At 44.3% G+C, this 27,179-nt stretch overlaps 1 protein-coding gene across 1 annotated transcript in view; it reads left to right on the forward strand.

Moving 5' to 3' along the window:
* The window catches only part of STX18 (syntaxin 18), a 100,457-nt gene that overhangs the window by 27,541 nt on the left and 45,737 nt on the right, over positions 1 to 27,179 (forward strand). The window lies entirely within an intron of this gene.

Below are 27,179 nucleotides of genomic sequence, written 5' to 3' on the forward strand. Positions count from 1 at the left end.
AATCCTGACCAAAAAGACTGCTCCTATTGAAATTCAGGTCTTTTTTTCCAGGAGCCGCTTCTTCCCGCTTCCCAAAAAAAGAGGCGAGATGCTTCTTCTTCAGGCCGAGTCACCTCACGACATCCACCTGAAGACACTCCCTCCTTCGGACTAGGCCCATTCATTGGGCCTAATCCGGAATGGAGTGCGTGGCTGGATGCCGGTGCAGTGCATCAGCTTTCAGTCGCGGCTACCCAGTTTTTGGTCCGGAACCTGAGGCGGCCTCCATTTCAGGTTCCAGACCAAAAAAATCCAGTCTGAACTTACCCTTAAAGGGGTATTCCCATAACTCTTGTTCTGCTGCCTGCAGGGCTCTGTGCTCTCTTCACTTCCTGGATTTCTCGGCACATTGGTGGGCGGGGTACAACTTGCTCTGCTGTCTGCTATGTTTGCAGGCAGTAATGAGGGATTGGTTGTAAATGCATTACCACAGTATGAAGCTGATGTGGAAACTGATGTAGCAGACCTGGATTTGAGTCAGTTTGCATTACATACAGAGGTAACAGACACCCTACTCAGCCCTTATCAGCCAAATTCAATTAAACCGACTGATAAGTGGAAAAGCTGAAGATAGACAGCAAAGTAATCCCTCCCCTATCTGAGGAGCTCCGTTACTTGTCAGCCCCTCCCTCCCCCCCTGAGAGCAGTCAGCTACATCACTTGGGAAATGAGCAGATAAGCCCACTAGCCATAGAAACGCAGTGTCAACAATGAAGTGAATAAATTAAGATAGCAGCCAAACAAAGCAGTTTTGATAATGCAATGTATTTAGGAAAAGTCTTTAAATCCACATAAACTAACAGTATAGATAGGATGCTTTTCATGGGACAACCCCTTTAAGCCTTTTTCACAGATTCACATCACGTACAAAATGCGTATATGTGAATAAGGTTTTAGACCTGCCACTGAGTCTAACCTATTCTATGCAGACTTTATCCAGTCTTCTGCTAACTATGATCTTTTTTTTTTTTTTTTTTTTTCTGTCAGTAGCTGGATGGTTGGACAAGGAAACCATATATCTGGCTAAGTCGCACTAAAGTTTTTGAATTTCTTTAAACAAAAATATGAAAATTAAGATTACATTTGAGAATTGTCCATGGACTTGGGAGGAAAGAAAAAAAAAAGATTCTATTTTTTAAGCAAATTGAGCCCTACTTCTTGGAAAACCATGAAGGTGGTGAAAGATTAAAGGAATAGTCCAATGAATAATAATAATAATAATAATTATAATAATAATAAACTTCAAATAACAGATGAGGGGAAAAAATACAAAACCCTATACCTGTCCCTGAGGCCCCACGTTGCAGATACGCAGCTTTTTTCTTTTTTTTTTTTTTTTGTTGTTGCGGTTTTTTGAGCCAAAGCCAAGATGGATTAAGCAGAAGGTAGAAGTACAAAAGCTTCCTATATATTTCCCATTCCTTTTGTGACAATTCTTGGTTTTGGCTCAATACAAAAAAACGCTGCGTTTTTGCAACGTCGGGCCTTGGTCTAGGTCTCTGTTCCTACGGAATAACGCGCCGCGTATTCAGACACGTATACACATGTCAGAGTGTGAGCGCTCAAAACAGATCCCATTCACTTCAATGTGTGCCGGCTCACGGGCGCTACACATTGATATCAATGGGAGGCTTTTTAACCCATTGATTTCAATCTGTACCGCGCATGAGCACACATTGAAATGAATGGGATCTGTTTTGAGTGCTAACACTCTGACATGTGTATACGTGTCTGAATACGCGGCGCGTTACTCCGCGGGAATGGAGCCTAAGTCACCAAAGTGTCAAAAGTGAATTAGGGAGTCACGGTCTAGGTAAGGAACCTTAGTATATACCAGGGGTGCTCACACTTTGTCAGCATGTGAGCTACTTTATAACATGACCAAGTCGAAAGATCTATTACCCACTTCTTGGGGGCGGGGGCATGTCTGTGGGCGGGGCCGGGCGCAGCGTGAGAGCAGGAGACAGCGGCGTTCTGTGGCCGCCCAGGGATCCCCGGTGTCTGCTTGTTCACAGTGCAGGCTGAGAGTTATCTCTGGACACTGGCAGACTGGGGCTGCGACAGCCCCGCCTGCCAGTGTCCGTAGATGACTCTCAGCCTGTGAACAAGCAGCATCCCGGCCCCCTCCATCCCTCGACTCTCAGCCTGCACTGTGAACAAGCAGACACCGGGGATCCCTGGCTGCATCCTGCGATCGACCCATACGTCCATCGCGATCGACGTATTGGGCACCCCTGCTATAAACCCATTATATAGATCTAAAGATAAAATGGTGGCTCGGTAGTTAGCACAGTTTCCTTGCAGCCAAAATCTACATGGTGTCTCCAGAAATAATCCAGTGTTTATTTCAACTTCAAATTTCCGACCCCCACATACAATAATGTGAATTAAAAAAAAAAAAAAAAAAAAGTTAGTAATGTTTGTAAATTAGGCAAAAAGTTCCCGTGTATGGCACAGGAGGATTGTTTTCCTACACAGCTAATGTTCTAGAGAACGCCAGTAAATGTGAAAATATTGCCTATTATGTCTGGACAATTGAATTCCATTATGATGTCTTCAAAAGTCTCCAGTTACATATTATCCTTAAACCCAAATTATCTGAATCCCGGCTCTCATCAAAGAGGAAAATTAAACCGATTGGGCATGTAATGACTGCACTGACATTTGTGTAATAAAGCTAAATAAAAATCCTCCCGGCTATGATTTTTTTTTTTTTTGTCGTCAATTTGATAGTTTTAAATGAAAGCTTTTCGTGCTAAAGACCTTTTAATTAAAAAGATTCATGACCAATATTCCCATCCCGCTCTTTTTGTTTCACGTTGACCATTAATGATCAAAGCTGTAAGCTTATTTTTTATTTTATATTTTTATTTTTTTTATTTTCTTTCCTAAAAGTTCTAATATGAGGCTTTTTGTTTAAAAAAAAAAAAAAAAAAGAAAAAAATTGAAATTTTTATTACTTTTTAAATCTCAGAACTGTCTTTTAACCTTTTGGAATTATTTAACGAAAAATGTTCTGAAAGTCGTTTTAATAGGCATTAATTCTTTTTTTATGTGCCTGTTAATCTGCAGACTATTATTTTAGAAAATGAAATGGGTCATGACAATGCACCAACATGGAAACATTTCATCCCTGCTGTTTGGTTGTTTTACATTTTATTGGTATTGCCCAAGGGCCTGGTTTAGTCTTGGTTTTTGCTTAACTGGAACTTTGAATTTAAAGGATCTGGCGGCTCTTCTTACACCATGAAATAACGCTAGGCAAATGTTCAGCTTCTGTTAAAAAAAGAAATAAAAGTTAAAAATTTTAATTCTTGGCTCCAAGTAGTCCACTTTTTGAATTTTATACTCTTTCCACCTCAAAAATTTGAGAGAGGGATTGGGATTTCAACATGTCCAATTCTTAGTGCCCTTTGAAGGTAGGCCGCAACAGACATGCCAGGCAGTAGCTTATTATTAGATCCCGATTGAGGAGGGGCATCACAGTGCTCGTCCATAGACGAGTATTATCAGTAGAGGAGGGGGCGTTCCTCCCCGCTCACACTCAGCACGATAGGCGCTGCTTTGAAGAAGAACGTTCCTGACTGACTGTCAGGAACGCCCTTCTGACTGTAAAGAGCTACGATACTGAGACCGATAGCGCTTTACCCGGGGCACAGATCGGGAAACCCGACAGTGCGCTGAATTCAGCGCACTGTCGGCTTTCCAGCAGTATATAGAACTGCCTGTGTCCAAATCGGTGAAAGGTCCTCTTTAAGTTTTGTAATGTCAGAACAGATTCTAACACAGTTGGAATTTTTTCCTGTAGCCCCCACCAGTCCTAAGCAATCAGTGGAGTGCAGTAAGATTCAGCACCCAATATCCTTATGTTCTCAACTGTCAAGGGGTTGTGCCATGGCTGGAGCAAATAGACTGAGACCGCCCACCTGACAAGAACATAAGTGTGTTGAAAGTAACTGAAATTATTGCTCAGGAATGGTGGTGGCTAGAGGAAAAAAATCTAACTGTGCCAGAATCTGTGAGGTGGTGACCATTGAAGGATGCAGAGAACTGGAGATGGTGGAGGTGAAGAAAGATCCTCTTCACATGCCTAGAAGTAGTCTCTGTCCTTTAAAAATCCGTCTTGTATAAAACTAGTGGATTGATGTAAGCAGTGTTTACAGTGTACAAGTACAAGATAAAACATAAAGATTTACAGAATCCCACAAGGGACCAGATGGTACCATGTTCCGTCTCTGCTGCATAAGTTCTTCCCTTCTACCTCTCCACTCTGCTGGCGCTGTGGGTCGGGGGAGGGGACCCTCCTTCATATCTTCTGGAATTGCCCGGTTCTGAGAGACTTCTGGGATGGTGTTCATCGTCTGACGTCCCAGATCTTTCAAACTACCCTTCCTAACACCCCGGCCTGTTTCCTTCTACACCTTTCCAATATCTCCTGCCGAGCCTACCGGTCGTCGTCGATTCGGCATTTGATTAATGCTGCCAGGGCTTGTATCCCAGCCCTTTGGAAATCCCCCAACCCTCCGTCTCTTCGCCACTGGCTTCGTAAGGTGGAGGACATCCAGTCCATGGAGGACCTCACGGCGTCTCTACGAGACAAGTATGAGGCCTTCCTGAGAGCCTGGACTCCATGGATCTTGTTCCAGGGGTCTCAGCTGTACAGGGACATTATGGTCCGGACTTGAGGACTGGCTTTTGGTCTGGACCCGACCCCCCCCCCCCCCCTCCTCTTCTTTCTCGCCCCTTCCCCCCTCTCCCCTTTGTTCCCCTCGTTCCTTCTTTGCTTCCTCTTCCCTCTGGTATTCTTGAGTGGTAAGGGTGCCTCTCCTAGTTTGCTGGTTGTTGAGAGGTCTTACCTCCGTATCTTATGTCTTATTTTGGGTCCTTGTTGTTATTACGGGCCCTCTTTGTTCTGTTACTCATCTGATTGATACTTCAGATTGTATCTTTCTCTGTTTATTTGTGTTTATAAATAAAGAATTTATTTGAAATAAATAAATAAATACCACAAGGGACTGATAAGGACTCAAGCTATGCAGAGCAGACACAACATTTCTGATGGTTTTATTTTGTAATGATAGGACAACCCCTTTAAGTGTACCTATTAGGGTATATAATTGTTATAAACTGCAGCTCCCAAGTGTTTTATAGGATTGCCAGATTACCCATATGCTGTGGATGAAACACCCACCTCCGAGTTACTTGCCTGAGTGTAGGGGGTTGCCCAGTTGGGCCGACTTTTTTTTTTTTTTTTTTTTTTTTTTTTTTACACACTGGCCATATATCTTTTTATGTGGTTTGGGTTGTCTGGGAATTTATTCAATCAGGACTTGGGGGTTTTGGGCTGGTTCCATCCCCAGGTAATGTGATTACGTTAATGGACCGGACAAATAGAGGATCACCGCGCTCAATCCATCGTCTTTTTAAAATTTCTCTTTATTTTGGGAATGTAAACACAACGCGTTTCAGGCTTATCGCCCTTTTTCAAGTGTATAAACTTAGAACTCACGTCGAGCTGGATGCTCGACGTGAGTTCTAAGTTTATACACTTGAAAAAGGGCGATAAGCCCGAAACGCGTTGTGTTTACATTCCCAAAATAAAGAGAAATTTTAAAAAGACGATGGATTGAGCGCGGTGATCCTCTATTTGTCCGGTCCATTAACGTTATTACCAACACCTAGGGTGACGTGGATCCTGCTGGCTCACTACCAGGGGCAAAAGACCTCCCCTCCATAAGTGGTCTATAAACCGAAATAAACAGTTGTGTATACAACTTCCCAAGGTGAGAATCTTTCTTGTCATATTGACCTCTTATTTTACGGTACCTCACCATGTGCAGCTCAGTGCTGTTCTCTGTTTACAGGTAATGTGATTGGAAGTATTGACCAACCTTCTGCTTGCAGGAAATGACTGCTCAGCCAATCACGAGCCACAACAAAGACTCACTGATTGGCTCAGAAGCAGGAAGTGCTGGACCTGGCGCTGTGGGGAATCGGTGAAACTTTTTTTTAAAACAAAATATTTTCGTTCATATTGAGCATTCTCCTAACCATCATCTACAGTCTGGAGCATGCTCATTGAGTTCTGAATCCAAGCCCCCACCAAATAAATCTCAGTATATTTGCATCCTCATGCATTTACGGTAAAGACGTGTGATTTTTGGTTTTTCTTTGTCCTGTCTGCTCATGTATTTCTATTGGTCTGGAATAACATCTTCACGTCTTTGAATTGTTTATCCTTTGGAAAAGATTGGAGTTTCCATTTTAAGTAATGGCCCAGTCACCTCTGCCTGCGCGCTGACATTCCTTTACTCCGAGCAGATTGGAAAGTAAATGACACAATTTCCTGCCCTTTCCCTTTGAATTTCTCATTTCTTTTATCTCCTTCATCTGAGAAATAAAGCCAACATGACAAGTATAGTCAGAGGCCCGGTGACATGGTGAAGCGGTCGTCGTGGCCTGGCTTTGGAGAGGTGTGGTAATGTTGACATTATAATTGCTGTAGTGTCAGTCAGGTCTCTAAGCCTGTACATCTATGTGCGGGACTCCGAGGGAAGTTTTGTAACATTTCGTCAGGCACACCTTTCAGGAAAAAATGTTTTGTCAGCTGAGAATAATAGCTTTAAGATTAAGGATTGTAATTCAGTAATTCGCTTATGCTTCAGAGAAGATTACGTGACTTTGGGTGCTTCCCCTCCTCTTCTTCATGGCCGGCCCATTTTTATTTTTCTTCGTTATATTATTTAGTGATTTGTTCTTTTTTTTTTTTTCTCTTCTGAATTCCCCTGTGAGGGGTGGTTCACACTTGTCCGCCTGCGACCTGCCCGCGGTGAAACTGTGTTTTTCAGCCAGACACAGTCGGACATGTAGGACAGGCTGCAGGCGGTTACTTTTACAAACTCATTCAAATGAATGGGTTTTAAAACTGATCGCCAGGTTTGCATCTCCTGTCCAGTTTTGCAGGGGCTGAAGACGGAAACCTGACACAATGCACAAACCATACACCGGACGCAAGTGTGAACTGCCCCTAACTGGAAATGATACATTAGGTCCAGTTACAGGAGGATTGCAGTCTCCTGAGCTATGCTGCACCGCAGATCTGGGTCTATTGGGACTCTCACACAGTTCCCGCCCCCCATTGGATCACATGGATATGTCATCAGTTGAAGATCATTGGGGACCACCGAATGGAAACCTAATCCACATAAAAAAGTGGTTACCTTAGGAAACCGGCGGACCCCATAGACTATAATGGGGTCCGTGTGGTTTCCTCTCGGTTTCTTCACGAAAAATGCGGAGAGAAAAGTTCTACTTGCAGGACTTTCCTCTCTGCATATTTCATCTGGAGAAGGGAACAGGGACTTAACTGAAAGAATTTATATTGGAAGGAATGGAGATAAGACATTTGACGCTGAGTTCACATCTGCAGCGGGTATCTGTCCAGGGTTTAGATCCATCTAAAATCACCAGAAGAAAAAGTCCTGCAAGCCTGCAGGTAGACCGACACAGTCCATTTCTGCAGGATGATTTGCCGGTGTTGTTCGAAGACGTGCCTTTAAAAAGGAGGGCAAGGATGTGGCTCCAGCAGGATGGAGCACTTCTCCATTTTGGCCACATCGTCCGTGAACACATCAACAACCGAATAGCCGAATCAGTGGATCAGACCTGTGCTGTGGCCCCCTCGCTCACAGGATTTGACCCCACTTGATTTTTTTTCTTGTGGGACATGTCATATCCATTGTGTACGCAATGCCTGTGCCAACCTTCGAAGAGCTCGTGAACCGCACCCAGGCTGCGTTCGCCGCGGTGAGGGCCATGCCAGGGTCTGTGAACGGATGCAACAACATGCACTGCTTGCTTCGAGGCAGGTGGCCAGCAATTCTTGTAATAAGTAACAGTGATTAAACTGATTCCCATTAAAGCGCTTTCTCTTCTTCGTTTCTCCTTTCACATGGCGCAGTGAGGGATAGGAAACAGACATCTCGGTCTACCTGCAGCGCCACAACCGTGCATTACTGGTCACATGTACATTAATAAAAAACGTTTTTCTATGCCGCCTGAAGTCCACCCTTACATTTTGTGTACTTACTCTCCGGACCCGTGTTTGTAGATAGATATAAATATTTAATTTTCGTAGAAAAGTAAAATTGGAAGTTTCTTAAGATTTAGTAGCTCTGGCCTAGACATTGGTTAAAGGGTGTTACTTCTGATTTATATGCTGATAACCTATGTGTAGCCTTGTTTAATATCCTTTGTCTGACTCTGACATGCACTGTCACTGGTAATAATGCATATATATATTAAAGGTCAGCAGGGTTATGACCCCTGACACCAAACGCTGCCCTCAATAAGTGGTCTAGGTAACAGTGGTAACCTGTAACCTCGCATCATAGGTCTCTTTGTTACGTTCATTGTGGTCTTATATCTGACTATGACAAAACATTGTGTTAATATTTTTTCCCTCTCTATTTCCATATTATAATGTTACATAAGATTACCGCAGCCTATCTTGTCACTCGGAAAAAGTTTATCCACCTAATAGATTTTAAATCAAAAGCTAAAAATAGGCAAAAAGTGCCGGATTATACATTTTACAAACCACTGCTCTGTGGTCACGTGAGATATAAGTATGACCAAACTAAGCCGAGCATTAGGGTTGAGCGATTGGGTAAGATCGGATGCCGATCAGCAATCGAGCAAATTTCACGATCGGGATCGTCTGGATAAAGATCGGAAATCGGATTTTAAAAACGATCCTGAAATCTCAAGATCGGCTCGGCCCTACCGAGCATCCATATTACATGTACAGATGTAGCTGTGTCTAACTTGACTTTCTGTAATAAATAAAAGCCAATTGTTAGGTTAACCCTCTGTTCCGCAGCATTAACGTGTTAGGAGTCATGTTAACCATTGCTACATCTGTCTATCAGTCGATTCTGCTGATTTCAATGGGCTCATCTGTGGGATTTGGGTTTGACACATTTAAGGTGACCACCCATAGCGGGATGTCTCACATAGTAATGCACGTCTGATCTTTGCACCACTTTAGTTGGGTCTTGTTTTGATTTCTATCTCATTGACCCTCGAGAATAATTGAAAGCTGTCCTCTTGTCGGCATCTGCCATTCAGGGCACATGTAGATTACTCGCCGTCCATATGGGTGCAATCTTTGTTCAGATTTCTAAGAAAATGGTTCCCAGATCTAGCAATTGGATTATTAAGGTGAACATATTATATACTGTATATCAAGTCTAAAAGGACCTTTCATTTTTAGTTTTTGTATCCATATGTTGTAACTGATATACCATGTATGGGCATTTTATGACTTTGATTCTTAGAGAGCGCACAAAAAAATTATTTGCATCATCTTTGGCTATAGACCTATTTTAATAGCTGACCATGTGGTGTTTTACTTCTTGCCTTTGAGGGTTTCTTTGCTGCTGCGCTGCTTAAAGGGGTTGTCTGGGCGAAAATTATATTAAAAAAAAAAAATTGTCTGGGGGAAATTGGGGGGGAGGGGGGGGGAGGCATCCGATGCTCCAGTGCCTCCATGTGCAGTCTGGTCCTGCCAGTCCGTTGTTGTGTTCCAGTTGGTGGAAGTTCCCGCCACACATGACCACTGAGACCAAGGCCAGTTAGCGGCCTCAGAGGAGGACATGGGATGTCACCGCTTGTAATGTTCCGCTACTGATTAGCCTTAGTGGTCATGTGACTGCTGAAGCCTGGGAGGACACTGGAGCATTGGGGATAGGTAAGTGTGTGTGGGGTTTGTTTTTTTTCTTCAGTTCCCATGGCCTAATTAAAAAAAAAAAAAAAAAAAAAATTAAATAAAATTAAGCGTTGACAATAATACTAGACACAGCTCTGCAAGGGTATGGACTTACATTGCATTCTCCACCATGTTGGAAGCCCACCCTGTTTTGCTCATGACAGTCCATTGGGGGAATTTATGAAGACTGGCATCTGGTATGCCAGTCTTGATAGAGTTCTCAACTGGTGTGAGGTGTGCCTGAATTATAAAGAGACTCTGGTCTCTTAAAGTGGTTGTCCCATGTCCCATATTTAAATTTGTGAAGAAATGTTTGCAGTTTTATAGATTTTCTCTAACCATCTTAGTGGTGACTAGAGATGAGCAAATGCTCCCGTTTCAAATAGCACGCACCCATAGGAATGAATGGACGCAGGGGGTTAAGCGGCCGGCCGCCATAAAGTCGGCGTGCTGGCCGCTTCCATTTATTCCTATGGGTGCGTGCTATTCGAAACGGCCGCTTCGAATAGAACTCGCTCATCTCTAGTTGGTGACATCTTTTGTCTTGATCGGTTAACAATGGATATGACCATGAATACAGGAGCTTTCTATGGTCTGGGACTTGTCAGAAACCCAGCCATGATCCCTTATTGTGTCCAGGTTATCAGGCCGGGCTGTGGACTAATTTGGAAAATGGACTCCTAATTCAAAATAATCATTTTATTTTTTTAAACACATTCTATAACTATTAATATTGTATGATTAAATGTAGAGATCATTACATATTTATCTTCATAGGAACTCATGACTTTTTACTGGGGTGAGTTATAAATCAGGCCTTGTTTCGCTAATATTCACATAATGTGGCAAGTGAGAGGCAGAACTGGGTATGTGGCGCAACAAGTGGCCAAAGATTCTCAACGATAACTCCAATCTACGCCACATAATTGATGTAGAGGAGTGGATAAACTCTCCAAATGTTATAAGTAAAGCCTCAGTTTTGCCTGTAGCATTACACAACCATTGGGTGCAGTGGGTATGTGTGTCCATACCCTGACAATGAGCCCACCAGGGGCAGTGACAACAAAATACCTGCCAAATACCAGCTTGGCAAAGGCTCTTGCTTTGGAATCGATCATCTTCAGGTTTTAATGTCAGTCCCTTTTGGTCTATTAAATCAATGACAAGCCTCGATACATTGAAACCGTTTTGCCACCCTCTTCAGCATACAGATGCCCCATGTGTAGCCTGTATTTTGTGAATATAAAAGCTTTAAGATTTATAAAGGAGGAGATTCCAATAATCTTGTCCAGTGTTATTTATTCTACTGGTTCCATCCCGGTTTCCCCTTAAAGGGGTATTCCCACCTCACATACTCAGCAGTCTTCACTCTTGTAAAATCTTCTTTCTTCCTGGTTTCTTGCATCATTTGGTGGGTGGGGTTTCACAGGCAACCTGCCGTTTAGCTCCGCCCCCAAATTCGTGTGTAGCTCCGCCCACCCATTGGACTATGAAGTACAGGCAGCAGCAACTCCATTCTGTGTTACATACAGAGACTGCCTGTCTCTGCCATAATGAACACAAATGAGTTAGCTAGCCTGATAACTGGGAGAACAGAAGAAATGAAAGCAGCTCCTCTCCCCTATCTGATAGCAGGGAGCTAGGTCACATGGTGTAGACACAGGAATAGCTAGATACACAGGCTCACTCCTGTGCACATAGCCCCTCCTCCCTCCCCCCTGAGAGCAGCAGACACATCATTTGACTCAGGAGCAGCTAGGTCAGGGCTGTGGCCACAAAAAATTGAATAAAGTAAGATAGTGGCCAAACAAAGCAGTTTTGCTGAAGCAGTGTATTTAGGAAAAGTCTTACATCCACATTAACCAGCAGTATAGAGAGGATCCTTGTGATGGGACAACCCCTTTAATGTTTGTGTAATGACAGCAGGCTGTATGTACGCCAAGGCCTGAGTTACCCAATTTACGCTGGGCAATCAAAGCCGAGATTAGGCGTCCACCGGGTGAATATTATCTTTCCTTCTCTCCCCTCCCACATTATAATTCACTTTCCTATGTAATGTAAGAGAAGTGATAGGGATCAGCCGGCATGTACTTCATTAGCTGCAGTGTGGACGGAGTATTGGCCGCTGCTCTCCTATTTCAGGCATCAATTAGGGAGGAAGCATGGCCGCCCCCATGGAATTCCGAATTATGATTCTTTTTGGCAAGATGGGTCTGACGTATTAGGGCGTATTACATGCCAAAGAGGTCCTTCCCTTTGCGTGTATTTCATAAATCCTTTAAAACGTTCTACACTTTCTGATCTCGGAATTTATCCCTTTCTTCAAGGCTTAGGATGGATTGTAGGAAGGAATGTTTAACCGTTTAAGGACTTGAGGAAGTTCGGGTGCTAAGGGTCTTATTTCATACTCGATTTTCCCCCTATCTTTGTGCAATGCACTGTACTTTTAACTGCTCACATTCAATGTTTTGAATTAGAAGAAGATCCCACTGAGGTGTAACGTCGTATGCAAGATGAATTTATTCAGAAGATGATGACAAATCCACAATATAGTGTATGAGTAAACGTTTTCGGCTTACAACAAGCCTTCCTCAGACTCCGTCTATGGTAGCAGTGCCAACTTTGAGGAAACCACAAGATAAAAGATGTGTTGGAAAGCCGGGCAACTGATGCCAATGTTTAGATGCTGGGGATATATGCCAATGTTCAGGACCCCTGGTGCGGTTCCGTACTCCTGTTAAATCGCCCCAGTGTGAATTTTTAGACAATATAAGGTATCTAAATGAGTCCTAACTTAACATCACTTTCCAATGCGGTGCCCTAATAGCGTTACAGGCGGATGGATGGTATCCTCCATTACTCTGTCCTCCTCCTCCTTGACCTCTCCTCTGCCTTTGACACAGTTGACCACTCCCTCCTGTTAGAAATTCTCTCATCCCTTGGTATCTCAGACCTGGTCCTTTCCTAGATCTCCTCATACCTGACCGACTGCACATTCAGCATCTCCCACTCACCCACCACCTCCTCACCATACCCTCTCTGTAGGTGTCCCCCAGGGCTCCGTCCTAGGACCCCTCCTATTCTCCATCTATGCCCTTGGCCTGGGCAAACTCATAGCAATGGTATTGAAAACCGTGAGATTCTATACTGATTGACACCCAAATATACATCTCTGGACCAGACATTACCTCTCTGCTGGCCAGAGTTCCAGATTGTTTAGCGGCCGTAGCCTCCTTCCTCTCCTCCTGCTTTCTCAAACTCAACATGGAGAAAATGGCGTTCATCATCTTCACCCCACCCCGTATGGCCCCTCCACCTGACCCATCTATCAAAGGTAATGGAACCACAATTACCCCTGTCCCACAGGCCCGATGCCTTGGGGTAACCTTGGACTCCGACCTATCCTTCAACTCACACGTTCAAACCCTCAACACTTCCTGCCGCCTCCAACTCAAGAACATTCATCGAATCCGCTCCTTCCTCACCCCTGAAACCACTAAGATGCTTGTCCAGGCCCTCATAATCTCCCACCTAGACTACTGCAACACCCTTCTCCATGGACTCCCAGCAAACACCCTCGCCCCCCTCCAGTCCACCTTAAACTGTGCTGCTTGTTTAATTCACCTCCCCCCCCCCGATCTTCATCGGCTGCTCCCCTCTGCCAGTCCCTCCACTGGCTACCTATTGCCCAGCGAATTGAGTTCAAGCTACTAACGCTAACATACAAAGCCATCCACAACCTGTCCCCTCCATATATCTCCGACCTAATCTCCCGCTACCTGCCCACACATAACCTCAGATCCTCCAATGACCTCCTGCTCCGCTCTGCTCTCATCCGCTCCTCACACAACCGTCTCCAAGATTTCTCCCGTGCATCCCCCATACTCTGGAACTCCTTACCAAGACACATAAGACTGACCCCCACAATCACAGGATTCAAGAAGGCCCTGAAGACTCACCTATTCAGGAAGGCCTACAACCTCCAATAACACTATCACCGCACTGCCATCTGTACAGTCTCCCCCTCTCCTTCTGTCTCTACCCCCCTTCCCTCATAGATTGTAAGCCCTTGCGGGCAGGGCCCTCTACCCCACTGTGCCAGTCGGTCACTGTTATTATGATATGTACCTGTATATTTTGTGTATTGTATGTAACCCCCAAATGTAAAGCACCATGGAATTAATAGTGCCATATAAATAAACAATAATAATAATTCTAGTATTTGTATGGGTAGGGACCTTAGCCTGTCCTGATATTGGTCTGCCAAGTAAACACCTTGTTGGTGTGGAGGCCACCTATCCAAAGGACCAGTGGAAAACCTACTAAATTAAAAAAAAAAAAAAGTCAAGAAATTCTCCATTGGGACCATAAAAGGAATTTATTTATTTTGTTCCTTATCAGTATGTCTTTGACAGTGTGGGAGGAAACCCAAACGAACACGGGGAGAACATACAAACTCCTTGCAGTTGTTGCCCTTGGCAGGATTTGAGCTCAGGACTCCAACACTGCAAGGCTGCAGTACTAACCACTGAGCCACCACGCTGCCCAGAAAAGGAAAATTTTTGTTTGTCCAGAACTATGAAAAATGTGTTTGTCCCCCCCCCCTGTAGGTGGTGTCTGGTATTGGGGTCCATTCTTATTAAGGTGAGTTGACTTGCATAACAATACCCAGGGCAATCCATTGACAAAACACATCCCTTTAAGTAGTCAATAACGTTACCGATTCATTTACACTGCAAAAGGTTTATATTCTCGTCCTCAAAAACCAAACTTACCTCCTCGGGGAATGTAGGTGTTATTTCAGTAAGCGTTTCGACATGGTTAACTTTTTGGAAAATTTGCTTCAGAGTAAACACTAGTGGGCTGCTGTTTTCCGTTCCTCCATATTGTCACAGATGTATAGACGCTGGCGTGATTGGCACCTCCCTAAATTGCTCGGGGCTAATTAGTCTGGAATTGGGCCTGTATGCCATCACCGGGGGGAAGAAACCTCAGCGGACGAGATCAACGACGTGTCGAGAAACAGGACAAATTGACGACTGGTACTTTGGAAGTGTTTGGTCTGCGTCACTGACATGGCTGACAAGTAACCCTCATGAGAACCATGTCCAGGGGGCACAGCAATACCGGGACCGTCACCTATCCTGGCAGCTACATGAAATCTTAATAAATCTCACTGCTCATTCTTCATTGTTGTTTTAAGTGCGTCATAAGAATTGTATGAAGAGTGGATACGTGGCGTGAAGGGTGATGGCAGCTTTCTTTGTTTGTGTAAGGAAGTTGTGTGCAATTTGTGCCCATTTTGGCCATTTTTGTAAGCTACTATGTTGCTTAACCAAGAAATTGTCTGGTTTAAGTCAGGAGCAGACGAGAAAACATCAATTGTCAGTGCTAGTTTTTTTGGGAGGAGGGGGTTGGGGTTTTTTTTTTTTTTTCAATAATTTTACTCAATTATAATTAAAATTTACTCAATGGGTCGTCTGACATTTATCACCACTAGTGGAAGCTTTGGGATACATGGGAACCCACAATTATAACTCTACCATATTACATTACTCTTTCTAGAGGGTGAGACAGAATAAGATGTCTGCTCTTCCCAAGGCCTGAGGCCTTAGACGTTACAAGCCAAGGCCTGGAAGAAGAGCCTGAAGATGACACTGCTGAAGAAGAGGAGGTGGCGACGCTGGAGAGAGTTCTCTCTCAGCATTGGGGACGCCCCCGGTGCTGCGAGAGAGCTCATTAGCATACCGACAAGAACCAGGATTGTAGGTGAACGGCGGCGCGGAGAAGACGACGAAAGGTAGGAGATGAATAGCCTTTCTTAAGGCTATTCCGATGTGGTACTTAAAAAAGATCATGTCTGAGTGATAGGATCCCTTTAAATATCAGGACATGGGATCGCTGCCACTTATACAGCCCACCTACCACCCCACCTATCACCCACCCACCCTACGCCCTCCCATACCCACATGCCCTAAACTAGAATGACAAGACCCCAAGGACACACATACCCCCAAACTACTCACCCACCCCCAACCATTCTTTCCTTTGGCAATACCAAGTGTTCTTTTCAGTTATGCTAATAAAGCCATTTGTATTTGTATAATTTTTTATTATTTCTGATTACTTCCATAGTAGGTCAGGCTAGAACCTAGAGTGCCTGGTTTTCAAGTCTGTGTATCCTTTTTATTGGATATGTGAAGACATAATATGCACCTATAGGTTTATATGAGAATTGGTGCTCTTGCCTGGTGTTTCCGTTCCTGTCCATTGGGTTGGGTTCTATGGCGGACACAAACGGAGCCCGAGAAACCTCATTGCCTATAATGGGGTCTGTCAGATCTTTTTAACTGAAATCTGAAGAAAAAGCCTCTTGGACTTTTTTTGTCCAGTAGTTTTCGACAGATCTACGTCGGAGATTTAGATGTGAATCCACCCTTAGTCAAGCCGTAGGCCTGAGATAATTCTCGGCTTTAGTGTCGATTTTTATCTGTTCTTCCTAGTTGTTGGGCCTCCATTGATGAAACTCTTTTGTTCAGGTGACTGATTGCCATGAAACATGTATGACAGGACATTTTTTGGACTTGACTGACTAGAAGTTGTCTTATAAGTAATACCACCAGCCATGTATACTCTTACACCCCTCATATACGGACATGACCACTTTTTACCTATTCACGAATTTTGTTAGAAACTTCAGTTTCTCACTATACAAATTTCATACATTCACACACAGGCTTAATACCCTAGAGAGCTCATGGACTGTCCATCGTAGTGCCCATTGAAATCATCAGACAAAAAAGTGGACCAGTACAATATTTTTGGCCGACTGTTTCAGTTTCAAAGGTGGACACCAGACAAACCCCATTAAAGGGGTTGTCCCATCACAAGGATCCTCTCTATACTGCTTGTTAATGTGACTGTAAGACTTTTCCTAAATACGCTGCTTCAGCAAAATTGCTTTGTTTGTCCACTATATCACTTTATCTTTATCTTCATTTTTTTTTGGGACACATCCCTTGACTTATCTGGTCATAAGTCAAGTGATGTATCTGCTGCTCTGAGGGAGGAGGGGCTAAGTGCACGGGAGCGAGCCTGGAGGTGGGGGGGTAGTTTACCCTTTGGGGGGGGAAGGGGCCGCCAATACAGACCCGGCATCCGCTGTAATAGAGAGGCTGATGCTGCCCCCCCCCTTCCTGAAATAGCAGCATCACTCCTGCCGCTGCTGGCTTCATGAAGGGTAGGAGCGTAGCGATGTTGCAGGCACCTGTGCCGGCGTCTAACCCTCCCCAGCATCTGCCTCTCTATTACAGCGGATGCCGGGTCTGTGTTCGCATTGTGAAGGCTAGACTGGTCTCCTCATCTATGAGCGTGCACGCAGGGCCAGCGACATCTCGCCGCTGGCTTTGCATATGTAACCCCGCCCACCAATGACGCAACAAAGCAGGAACACAGAAGATTTTACAGTAACGAAGACTGGTAAGTATGCGGCGTGGGAATACCCCTTTAAATCAGTGGGGGTCTGTTGGTCACCGTTGGTGTCCACTATTTTAGCAGTCCATGTGTCTGTTGTTTTGGTCCCCCAATGGACAGCTGGGTACACATGTGAACATAGCCTAATGCAAAGTGGTCTTTTTTTGGTCATTCTTCGTAAACCAAAACGAAGGGGAAAGAAGGACACATCTGTATTTTTTGAGTATATTTACATAGTTTTGTGTATTTTTTTTCCTTTTTCTCCAGCTGATCAAGAAGACCTGGTCTGTGGAGATTTCTGTCCTCTCTCCAGTCATGGCGTTGCCTCCTAATAGGCTTTGGCTCTGCTCTGCGCTCCTTGAGATCTTTACGATGTGCAACAATGCATGTTATCTCGGGTCCCATTCATGTCTTGTTTTTTTCCTTCTCTGGTATTTTAGTGACACAAAACAGAAACTGAACAAGGTAGCAGTTTTGATGATGAGATTACAGCTAGCCCGGCTGGCTGTCTCCTGACTCTAAACTACACCTCTCTCCGCACATGGCCACCCTTATCCCATTGTTTAGATGTTGCTCAACCTGGCGAGTTTTAGGTTACGGGATCAATTGCTCTGTGCAACCCTGGTTTAAAAACCAAACTTTTGTCTGGGAAATGTGAGCCCAGTGCCTGAGCCCCCAGAGACAAATCATTTGGAAATGAGACAGTTGTCATTGTGATACAGTGGATTTTCTTTTGTGAATTACCAGAGAGAGTACAGTCTAATTGACCAAGAAAACACATTGCAATTACCACTTCCGCAACGCCGTAACCTTTTTTTTTTTTTTCCAAAGCCTATTCAACGACTGAGCTTAAGTGAAGAAAACCCAATTCATTTTTCCTGTTCACCATAATGCCATAACTAGTAAGTGAATTATTAACCCTCTTGGTTCTGGGTACAAAGTGGTCTTCTTCAGCTTTCAGGCCGGGATACAGTGTCATAGCGATTTGTTGCTATTATTTAGCTCTGCTATCATGATTAGAGATCTTTTTAGATTAGATGATGTTTTTCAAAAATTCACTTCGCCGATTTTTCCGATTACGATTCGATCTGAATTAATTTGCGGCGAATCGCGTTAAAGAATATCTAATTCCTGGATGCAGACACATAGGCTGTCTTCCTCATTTCTGGGTAGGATCAACCAGGTTCTGGGGGCTACTAGCAGCCCGGGGTCACCGCAGAAGATGCATATTGGTACCCCCGCCCCCAATCTCGCTGAGGGGGACCCCCTTTGGTTGCCGCGGTCATGTTATGGAGAAGGGTTGTTAGCTGTGAGTTATAGCTAACACCCGCTCCCAATGCCGTGGGTGGTTGTGAAGGGGTTAAAAGTCTGTGACATCACAGGGGCAGCTGGCTGCTGATTGGTTGCACGCATGGCATTGTGGGTGATCCCACGTTTTCAGGGTTCCTTGGCCCTTGTCCTAACGTGCAGCAGCCATTTTAGGAAGAAATGCAATTCGTTACCACGAAGCGTGAGGAAATCTGGATTCGATGCAAATCAAATATTTAGTGAAATTTCTTCAGCTTTTATTCGTTCTCTAATCATGATGTATCTGACTGTGATACTGTGCGGTCAGTACTAATATTAACCCATGGGGGACTTTAAGGGCCTGTTCACATGCTGGAATTTGTCACCGATTTTGAGTTGGTGTCTTACAGGTAAGACTCCTTATCTCAGCCCATATCAGCCAAATTCAATTAAACCGAAGATAGACAGCACAGTAATCTCGGAGCTCTCACCTTCCCTATCTGAGGAGCTCCGTTGCTTGTCAGACATAAACAGATCAGATCTGCTGCTGAGCACTCAGCCCTCCCTCCCCCCCTGAGAGCAGGCAGCTACATCACTTGGGGACTGAGCAGATAAGCCCAGTGGCCATAGAAACACAGTGTCAACAATGAAGTGAATAAATTAAGATGGCGGCCAAACAAAGCAGTTTTGATAAAGCAATGTATTTAGGAAAAGTCTTATATCCACACAAACTAGCAGTAGAGATAGGATGCTTTTCATGTGACAACCCATTTAAACGGGTTCTTCTAGGGTGCTTTCAGATGCAACGCTGTGCCTAGGGGTCTTGGGCTCGATCTGACCCTAGGTCGTGATCGGAACCAGCATCTGGTCTTACTGCTTGCTCCACCTCCTTTCTGGTTTTCACTGCTAGTTACCTGTGTTATGGGGGGATTATTATTATTATTATTATTATTAATAATAATATATTATTCATTTTCATTATATAGTACCATTAATGCTACTGTACATTATAATAATTCCATGGTGTTGTACATTATTATATTAATTCCATGGTGCTGTACATTACTATATTAATTCCATGGTGCTCTGTACATTATAGTAATTCCATGGTGCTGTACATTATTATATTACCATAATTCCATGGTGCTGTACATTATTATAGTAATTCCATGGTGCTGTACATTATTATATTAATTCCATGGTGCTGTACATTATATTAATTCCATGGCAGTGTACATTCTTATTTTAATTCCATGGTGCTGTACATTATATTAATGCCATGCTCCTGTACATTATTACATTAATGCCATGGTACTGTACAATATTATATTAATTCCATGGTGCTATACATTATTAGATTGATTCCGTGGTGCTCTGTACATTATTATATTAATTCCATGCTCCTGTACATTATATTAATTCCATGGTGTTGTATATTATTATATTAATTCCATGCACCTGTACATTAATATATTAATTCCATGGTGTACATTATTATATTAATTCCATGGTGCTGTACATTATTATATTAATTCCATGGTGCTGTACATTATTATATTAATTCCATGCTCCTGTACATTATATTAATCCCATTGTTCTGTACATTTGAGGGTTTACATACGGTGCACAAAATATACAAAACACTTACTTACAATGACAGACTGGCACAGTGGGGTAGACAGCCCTGCCCACAAGGGCTTACAGTCTATGAGGGGAGAGAGAGATAGAAGGTGAGGGTACTTTATTATAGTAACTACCTGTGAAAACTGGGGTGCAGAGCAACTCGGGGGGGGGGGGGGGGGGGGGGCAAGTGCTGGTTCCAATTCCTGGAGAACCCCATTAACTTCTTAAATTATCTTTTAAAGTGATTGCCCAGCTGGCATAACCCATGTTCATACACCGAATAAAAGAGGGTCCCCTATATAGGATCCTCCTCTCTTGCCCAGAGTGCAGTGGTTACAAGGCGTCTCTTACTTTGGAGTGTCTGTCCTGTCCTGCATCCCCTTGACAAGCTATCGATCAGCATACACACTGTGTAATGCTTACTTTCCCCTTTGGTGGCGCTGTAAAAATAAATAAAGAACACCTACTCCCAGGTCTTTGCACACATTATGGTTGATTTCTGTGGTTTTCAGCAGGATGTCCCTCTGAAATCCGCTTTTGCTCAAAGGACCCTCCTAACAAGTAGGAATTGTAGTGGATATCCCCTAATAACCCGATCCTTTGGTGGGCTAATGGTCATGTGACACCTTTTCAATAAGGACATTGCTACTGATTTTATGCCATACAGAACCCCCACCGATCAGCTATTTCTCATGTCACCTTTCATCTGATATTGATGACTTATCCTTATAATAGGTTAATAATATTTTGAGACTGTAAACCCCCTTTTAACGGGTGCCTGAGTTTTTATGAAAAGTTGAAATATGTGCAGTGTCTTGCTGGGCAGTCTGTTCTATGACTGTATACGCCTTCATACCTGGTGTCCGATCAGTTTTTTCTTCTGCTAATAGTCACATTATGGCTGCAGCATATTTTACATTCCTGTCTCAGGCTGTAGGTTTGTACAAGGAGACCCTGCCTCACTGTAATTCTGCCAGGAGTAACTGTACATATGTACAAAATAGCTGAAAAAAGCTTGAATGAACAGAAATGTAGGAGATTCAGGAATACTGGACTTGCACTTACGTGGTCCATAATATGGTCAGTAATAGAGATGGGCAAACTTCTCAAAATTTGTTTTGCTTCAAGTTCGGGTGGCTTGGGTACCAGATTTGTTTTGGGTCGAGCACTGAGAACCAGAAGTGAATTGAAGTGAACTAGAGGCCCAGGGAGGTCTCCTTTGTGATCTCATATGCCCAGAGTATCATTGAGGCTTGTGATTGGGCTATAGCAGCCGCTTTGGGCACGCCCAGGCCATCAGCCCGTGGGCATAAGGTCGCCAGGGGAGTACCGGAGGCTAAAAAGAAGTCGGGGAACATGAGGATAAATTAAATGTTTATTTTAAATTTTTCTGTGTTACACCTCCCTGGGGTGGTGTAAGATACATTTAATATCATATTCGTGGGAGCCCAATCAGATATTCTTATCAGCTGATACACAGTGAACAGAGCAGGAAGCAGACAGCGCTGTTCTCTGTGTAGCGGCCAGATTTGGTACTGCAGATGAGCTCCTATTCATTTGAATGAATCCTAAGCTGTACTGACTCTGTTCTACCTCTACACAGAGAACAGCGCTGTCTGCTCCATTCTCTGTGTATCAGCTGCTCATGGGGGTATTAGGTGTTAGACCCCTATCAATCTGATACTACGAATTTTTCTTTACAATAGGTGTTTTTAATCCCTTTAAGAACCCCTCTTTAACCCTGTCTGAGCCTGCTGGAAACCAGCTCCAGATTGAGAGTGCCTGGATTAGTGAATGGTGTATTGAATGCATATCCCTATACATTACTTAGGTGTCATGTGTGTAAATGTGGTTGGGGGTTTCAAGGCCTTTCTTCTTGTAATATATGACTTTCTGGTCACATGCTCCTGGTTAAAGCTGCAGGGGGGTGTTAGGAGCTGGTTCTGCTATTAGATGTTACTCCTGCTACAAATCAGACATCTTGACTAAATGATGACGGCGAAAAATGCTGGTAATAAAAAGTCAGATCTCGCTCCATCTTCTTCTAAACGTCCACTTCAATTTCTAGTGAAAGATGAAAGCCCTCTCTGCAGGATTGGATCTGGCCCGACTTTAAAGGTGCCCGCTGGAAACATTTTCCGCTTTCATTATCTTTTATTTTCGTGTGTTCCTGAACAACATGTTGTGGTTTTCATTGGGAGAGATCTGTTTTATAGGTAATTTAGCATTACGGGATCTATAGAGGAGCGGTCCTGTCCTCCCATTCATCCATCGCTTCAATGTCTTCTCCAGACCTCTGTCCTGTATATGATGTAGCAACCCCTACCCGATGGACTGGAGATGGGCTTTGAACCCTTTGCCCCATCAGAGGCGTAACCCCACTTACCATGTGCTATCTATAATATTGGTATTACATACCTCCCAACCGTCCCGATTTCCGCGGGACAGTCCCGATTTGGGTGACATGTCCCGCGGTCCCGGTTGGAGGGAGGTATGTCCCGATTTCAACTCAGATCTGCGTCCAGAGGACGCAGATCTGAGTTGAACACACATGCGGCTGAAGGAAGGACCTGACACAGGTCAAATCCTCGCTTCGCCGCTGCGCGCCTCTCTCCCTGACACACGCGGCTGAAGCTGCTCGCGTGCTCGCTTCGCCGCTGCGTCTCTCTCTCGCTGACACATGCGGCTGAAGCGAGGAGCTGACCTGTGTCAGCTCCTCGCTTCGCTGCTGCCGCCGGCTCCTGGCGTGTACATCGCGTCTACAAGCCAGGAGCCGGCGGCAGCAGCGAAGCGAGGAGCTGACACAGGTCAGCTCCTCGCTTCAGCCGCATGTGTCAGCGAGAGAGAGAGACGCAGCGGCGAAGCGAGCACGCGAGCAGCTTCAGCCGCGTGTGTCAGGGAGAGAGGCGGGCAGCGGCGAAGCGAGGAGCTGACCTGTGTCAGCTCCTTCCTTCAGCCGGATGTGTCAGCGAGAGAGGCGGCGAGGGAGCGGAGGAGAAGGTAAGTTTAATGTGGAGGTGGAACGTGAATCTGGGGGCAGATGAAGGAGAGGATGGCATGACATTGGGGCAGAGATGGGGGACATGAATCTGGGGGCAGAGATGGAGAGGACATGAATCTGAGGGCAGAGATGGGGGACATGAATCTGGGGGCAGAGATGGAGAGGACATGAATCTGAGGGCAGAGATGGAGAGGACATGAATTTGGGGGCAGAGATGGAGGGACATGAATCTGGGGGCAGAGATGTGGGACATGAATCTGGGGGCAGAGATGTGGGGACATGAATCTGGGGGCAGAGATGGAGGGACATGAATCTGGGGGCAGAGATGGAGGGGACATGAATCTGGGGGCAGAGATGGAGGGGACATGAATCTGGGGGCAGAGATGGAGGGGACATGAATCTGGGGGCAGAGATGGAGGGACATGAATCTGGGGGCAGAGATGTGGGACATGAATCTGGGGGCAGAGATGGAGAGGACATGAATCTGGGGGCAGAGATGGAGAGGACATGAATCTGGGGGCAGAGATGGAGAGGACATGAATCTGGGGGCAGAGATGGAGGGACATGAATCTGGGGGCAGAGATGGAGGGACATGAATCTGGGGGCAGAGATGGAGGGACATGAATCTGGGGGCAGAGATGGAGGGACATGAATCTGGGGGAAGAGATGGAGGGACATGAATCTGGGGGCAGAGATGGAGGGACATGAATCTGGGGGCAGAGATGGAAGAGGGACATGAAACTGGGGGCAGATGAAGGGTGTATATGAAACTGGGGGAGAGATAGAGGGGGGACATATAATTTACGGGTGACTGTAGGAGGATTATACTGTGTGCGGGCACATGAAAAATTAACGAGTGGGCGGAGTCAACACAAAAGTGGGTGGGGCTAAATTTGCCACGGCGCGCTACGCGCGCCGCACATTTTGTCCCTCTTTCAGTTCTTCAAAAGTTGGGAGGTATGGTATTATGTTATGTTGTATCGAGGCCTTTGGGCCCCCTTAGGCTCCAGGGCCCTGTAGTGATGGCTGCCAATGCACCCCTATAGCTACGCCCCTGGTACTAATATATTTCACAGCTGTCCAGAAGGTTGAATTCTATGGTGCCATGGGGTTTACAGGGAAGAATTTTTTATTAAGTTATTTTTGTACGTAATAGGTTTTCCATTGATAGCTTGTCCTTTAGGTCATAAATATCAGATCAATAATGGTGTGACACTTCGGACCCCCACAGGCCAGCTTCTTAAAGTAGCAATGGTGCTCAGGTGAGGGCTGCTTCCTCTTCTCAGACCAGTGATGTCGCCTTCATGTGTCACATGACCTGTTTTACAGTTCAGTCCCAGCTAAGAGATGCAATACCAAGCACATCCACTAGAAAAGTATGGCGCTCTATTGCTATTCAATGAAGAGGCTGCAGCTCACCCTGACACCGATATCTCCTTGGACAGCTGTCCTGGTGTCGAACTATCGTGTTTTACAACAATAACTATACAGGGGAAGTATTCGATGAAATATACTCGCTCCTCTATAATGCCCAATTCTTTCTACTGTCAGAACTTGTCCACCCATCTAACCTTGCTCTTGTGCGTTTAGAGCAAATTTTAAGGAAGTTGGGGAACAGGTATCAGAGTAACGTGGATCAGATCTCCAAATTTCCCTGCAATTTTTGTTCGAAATTTTTGAAAAAAATAAATTAAAAATTGTGAACCTGGTACATCTTTATACAGGTTCACACCAGCGCACGATCTCCATTTTGCAGGTTTCCGTTTTCTGTCGGCAGAATACGGAAACCCAGCAGTCAGTGTCCGCTCGTGAGCGTCACGGCACTTTGCAAACCCATTCGGAAACCTGCAAAATGGAGATTGGGTGCAGGTGTGAACCCGCCCTGTATTGGACTCTCTTTTGGGTGGTTTTTAGAGACTTTTTTTTTTTGTGTTAAGATGCTGTATGAGGAGTATGTCACATGCTCTGCTGCCATCTTGTGGTCACATTCATGTTCTCAAGAAATAGAGAGCAAATCCTTTTTGGTATTCATTTTTTGGGTTTATTAATAGTTTTTGTTTTTTTCTTTTTGTGGTGTAAACTACTTTTTAATACACTTTTTATGCTTCAGTCACTCATAGTCAATGGGGTCCTTCAGTCATCGGTGCTGCCCTTTGCTTTAGTGGGCTGTGTGTTTGTTGTGATTCCTATAGTAGGGCCCACTTACATCACTTTTTTTTTTTTTTTTGTTTTTTTTTTTAAAAAACCTCCATTTAGAAGATCCATTAAATGGATACAAACTGATGGCCATCTGTTTACATAGAGATCAATGCTGAAAAAAAAACCTTTTCCTTTTTTTTTTTTTCGGTAGAGTTGGAAGGGACCTCAAGGGCCATCGGGTCCAACCCCCTGCGAGTGCAGGTTTTCCTAAATCATCCCAGCTATATGTTTATCCAGATTCCGCTTGAAGATTTCCATTGATGGAGCGCCCACCACCTCCCGTGGCAGCCTATTCCACTCTCTCACTACCCTCACTGTCAGAAAGTTTTGCCTAATGTCTAATCTGTATCTCTTTCCCTTTAGTTTCATCCCATTGCTTCTTGTACTTCCTTGTGCTAATGAGAATAGGGTAGATCCCTCTGCACTGTGACTACCTTTCAGATATTTGTAGACTGCTATTAAATCTCCCCTCAGCCTTCTCTTCTGCAAACTAAACAATCCCAGTTCTTTTAGCCGCTCCTCATAGGACATGGTTTGCAGACCTTCCACCATTTTGGTTGCTCTTCTCTGGACTTGCTCCAATATATCGATGTCTTTCTTGAATTGAGGCGCCCAGAACTGTACACAGTATTCCAGGTGTGGTCTGACCAGGGAAGAGTACAGCGGAATAATTACCTCTCTTGATCTAGATTCAATGCTTGTCTTAATACATCCCAGAATTTTATTAGCCTTTTTTGCAGCAGCACCGCACTGTTGGCTCATGTTGAATTTGTGATCTACTATTATGCCCAAGTCCTTTTCCCCTATGCTATCACTTAGTTCTATTCCTCCCATACTATATATGTTTTTTACATTTCTGTTACCCAGATGTAGAACTTTGCATTTGTCCCTATTAAATACCATTTTGTTCGCCTCAGCCCATTGTTCCAGTGTGTCTAAGTCCTTTTGAATACACTCTCTCTCCTCTCTAGTGTTGGCTATTCCTCCTATCTTCGTATCATCTGCAAATTTTATGAGTTCCCCAATAATTCCATCGTCCAGATCATTTATAAAGATATTAAAAAGTACTGGGCCCAGAACAGAGCCCTGCGGCACCCCGCTTTTGACTTTCTTCCAGTTGGATGTGTAGCCATTTAGTATTACTCGTTGTGCCCGATCATTAAGCCAGTTGTGAATCCACCGAACTGATTTTTTGTCAAAGCCATACTTAATCATTTTTTCAATAAGAAGGTTATGTGATACTTTATCAAATGCCTTACTGAAGTCAAGATACTGTATACTTCAGTAAGGCATTGATCTCTATGTAAATGAATGGCCATCCTTTCTGGATCTGCTAAACACATGAAAAAACCAAAAAACGCATTGTGCAAGGAGGTAACAAACAAGGTTCCCAGTCTGATTCCTGCGTCCGTGAAAGCAGTTTGGAGGTAGATACAGGTCTATAGACTTAGAATAAAACCTATGAGTGTGGCTTTCTGCAGTTACCACTAGTGGGCGCCTCGATCAGACATTTCTGGCATATCCTGAGGATACGTCTATGATGGAAATTGTCCTATAATGCTACCTTGTCACTGGCTCTTGTATAGGCTCCTAATCTGGTCACTTCTTGAGAATAAGGATTTGGATAATTCCGGGGTCCTACTTGTCATATATAACTGTCTACCAGGATGTACCGCAAAGATGTCTCCTGAGTTTTCAGTCTTTCTGACTAATAGTTTAAGTACCGTATATACTCAAGTATAAGGTGAGTTTTTCAGCACAGTTTTTGTGCTACAAAAGCCCCCCTCG

The sequence above is a fragment of the Leptodactylus fuscus genome, chromosome 1 (genome assembly GCF_031893055.1).
Source record: "Leptodactylus fuscus isolate aLepFus1 chromosome 1, aLepFus1.hap2, whole genome shotgun sequence".
Lineage (NCBI taxonomy): Eukaryota > Metazoa > Chordata > Amphibia > Anura > Leptodactylidae > Leptodactylus > Leptodactylus fuscus.